At 53.7% G+C, this 3,364-nt stretch overlaps 1 protein-coding gene across 3 annotated transcripts in view; it reads left to right on the forward strand.

The window, feature by feature from the left end:
- The first annotated feature begins 1,331 nt into the window (after window positions 1–1,331).
- Window positions 1,332–3,364, forward strand: part of Hnrnpf (heterogeneous nuclear ribonucleoprotein F) — a 14,871-nt gene continuing 12,838 nt past the window's right edge. For 2 of the 3 annotated variants that reach the window (XM_023721241.1, XM_023721239.1), the window contains exons 1-2: window positions 1,332–1,410; window positions 1,723–1,782. The gene's annotated coding sequence lies outside the window, so the exon portion shown is untranslated. The remainder of the gene's footprint in view (window positions 1,411–1,722; window positions 1,783–3,364) is intronic. The other variant, XM_023721242.1, reaches the window with a different exon arrangement.

Below are 3,364 nucleotides of genomic sequence, written 5' to 3' on the forward strand. Positions count from 1 at the left end.
GGAGATGGCTCAGTGGAATAAGCACTTCCCTGGCAAGCACAAGGGCCTGAGTTCAATCCCCAGTTCCACAAAAAACAGTATAGGGTATACAGGGTCTCACTATATAGATCAGATTTGTAGTAGTGATCCTCCTGTTTTTCAGCCTCCCAAGTGCTGAGATTACAGGCTTGTGCCACCAGTGCCCTGAACGGCAATGTAGGGGATTGAAACCCAGCCACTGCACTCTGCCTAAGCAGGTGCTTTAATTCACTGAACTATCAGGTCGGGCCTATGTGGAATAAGTTCACATCAGAAAACTTACAAAGAGGCCCGGGAAGATGGCTCAGTGGAATAAGTGCTTCCCTGGCAAGTACAAGGGCCTGAGATCAATCCCTGGTTCTGAAAACAAAAAAACAAAACAAAAAAAAATTACAAAGATAGTAGACAAATTTTTTTTTCCCCATAATTTTATTGAGTAAATTCCAAGACTTTTTTTTTTTTTTTTGCAGAACCGGGATTGAACTCAGGCCCTTGCACTTGCCAGGAAAGCGCTTATTCCACTGAGCCATTCCCTGGCCCCCGCGTTATTTTTTGAGACTAGGTGTTGCTTTGCAGTTGAGGCTGGTTTTGAACTTACTGTGCAGCCCAGACTAGCCTCGAACTCTCGGTGATCCTCGCGGCAGTCTCCTGAGTGCTGGGATTACAGGCACGTTCCATATTTTAAAATTCTGAGATACAGTCTAACAATCGCCCAGGCTGTGCCTGAATGTGCAATCTTCTTGTAGCCTCCCAGAGTGCTCCTAAGCATACACCACCATAGCCTAATTTAGTTAACATTTTTTGTAACCATTGATCATTTGTTAAAACTCGACATTTAAAAAAATAAAAAGGCCACCAAGCCCCAGACACAAATCTGGCTGTGTGTTTGAACTCAGCGCGGGCCAGAGGTGACATCCGCCAGCTGCACTATCTCGGAAGGCCAGACGGAAGCCAGACTCGCAGCCTGGGCACTACGCGCCCATGAGGGCACCTGATAGTGTCCCCCCCCGCAGCATCGATACTCAGGACGTCCCACTCCTGAGGCCGGCCAGTCCTCACGCTCCGAGATCTCGGGCTCTTTTTGTTTAGTCGCACGCGGCAGCCCCACTTCCGGGTGCTGCGCAGATCGCCCAGCGCTCTTCAGGCCTCCCTTCCCCCAATGGGGCGCGCGCAGTAGCCCCTTGCCAGGGCCTGCGCCACGCCCTTCGCCCCGCTCCCCTCCTTCCCCGGGCCGCGGATGACCAATCCCCGGACGCGCTCTAGGTGCGTCACAATGGAGCCGTCGCGGTTCCGCCCACAGACTTCCGCCGCCAAAGCTCCGCCCCCCCGCCGTCCTTGCGTCCTTCCGGCTCCGTCGTGGAAGCAGCGCTGTGCGGTGTCTTCGTGAGGAAGGTGGGGTTCAGGGGATGCCAGTCGCGGTCGCGCCGGCACTGGCGGTGGGTAGGGTACCGGGACTGCTGGGACTGCTGTTCCGAGTGCCCAGAGTGCGGGGCTGAGTCGGGGCTGGGCGCAAAGGGAGCAGGAGGGCTTCTTCCGGAAGCGTCTCGTGCGCTCGACGGGCGGGAGCCGAGGCCGGTGCCTCTGCGCGCTGACCCCGCCTCGCGGGTGCTCCGCCCGCGCGCTGCCGGGGTTTCCATGGTGATAGTAAACAAGCACCAACGGCCTGTACAGCAACTGCCAAGTCCTCCGCGTTCCACCCTCTAGGTGCTCCGAGGGACGACCGAGACGCTAACGCCAGAGTGAGACGGGAACGCGGAGCCCCAGGTGAGACCGCCCGGGGGCTAAGGTCCGCACGACGGTGGAACCCTGGGGTTGGGATTTAGAGCCAGGGAGGCGGGATCCAAGCTCGATGTCTCCTCCCGGGTTGGAGAGGAACTAGGACCTTGGTGGTGTAATCGTGGACCTGGTTTTTGGGCTCAGGCGGAATCCGAGCTTGGGGTGCACACCCGGGATGGGGAGGTACTGTATTCTCGTGGCGGGGCTGGGGGGCTAGCGTTTTAACTCAGGCGGGATCCAAGGTCGGGGTCCACAACCCGCGTGGGCTGGACTAGGCCCTCGTGTTTGAACCGCGGCGTTGGCGTTTAGGCTCAAGAAAGCGAGATCGTATGTCGACTACCGCACTCTAGACGGAGTGAAGATTCGGCCACGTGTTGGGATCGCGCGTTTGGGATCGGAAAAGCGTGATCTTTGTGCAGGCGCCGGAGTTTGGGGGTCGCTTCTCGAATTGGGAGAGCGGCCTGAGGCTCGGGCCGGCACGGGCGGGTTTTTTGCCGTTCAGGGCGCGGCGGCCCCCAAGAGCCTTGTGAGGCTGGCGCTGGGCCCCCGGGGAAACGACGGTGTGCCCACGTGGCCGGGCGCCCGCCTAGCACTGGGCTGAGTGCCCCGCCCCTGCGCCCGCCCATCTAGCTCGACTTCCGCGGCTCTTTCTTTTTCCTCGTGGCGCCGCGCGTGCCCGAGCCCGCTGGGGTGAGAGTAGCTGCGCAGAACTTCTAGCGTGACTTTTGATTTGGCTATAGCTACTACTTACTATGTGTGTGGAGCGCAAGCTTGCGGGTCCTCTTTCTCCCGGGATCAGGCTGTCTCCAGCTGTCGTTCACAAAATTATCGCCACAGTTCCATCTTACATAATTTTTCTAGTTTATTAGTGGTTTTTTATTTTTTAAATAAAAACAAAGGTATCCTCGTTCTGTGGTTTGAGGAAGGTAGAGATGTTTAGTTAGGGTCTGAGAAAAGGCTTTCAGAGTACTAATTTTATTTTATTTTATTTTATTTTGTATCCGGGATTGAACTCAGTACCTTATGCTAGCGAGGCAGGCGTTTATGCCCCTGAGCTATATCTCCCGCCTGGACTACTAATTCTAGAAGAGATTTCATTTAAAAATATATAACGTAAATTTCTACTTGTGGTTAATATTGATTATTTTCAAAGCAAGTTCATCTTTTGCTTTAAGAGGGTTTATGTTCTCTTGTGAAATTCTGTAAGGCAGATTTATTTTTATATTTTATGGTCTCTCATTTTACGACTTTTATCTGTCTTGTGAATCCAGCCCAGGGTCCCTGCACACCAGGCAGATGCTTCTTCAGTGCGCAGCGTTTCTAGAACAGTTCCTTTTTTGTAGTGTTTTTAAAATTACTTTTAAAATTGACAGTTGGGCTGGGGAGATGGCTCAGTAGAATAAGCACTTGCCTGGCAAGGACAAAGACCTGAGTTCAATCCCCAGTTCCGGAAAAAAAAAAAAAAAGGAAGTTAATATTGGGCTGGTGAGATGGCTCAGTGGTCTAAAGCACCTACTTAGAACAAGCTTAGCAAAGCACAGGGACCGCGGTTCAATCCCCCAGCACCACA

This window comes from Octodon degus, unplaced genomic scaffold (genome assembly GCF_000260255.1).
Source record: "Octodon degus isolate 3935 unplaced genomic scaffold, OctDeg1.0 scaffold00081, whole genome shotgun sequence".
Taxonomy (NCBI): domain Eukaryota; kingdom Metazoa; phylum Chordata; class Mammalia; order Rodentia; family Octodontidae; genus Octodon; species Octodon degus.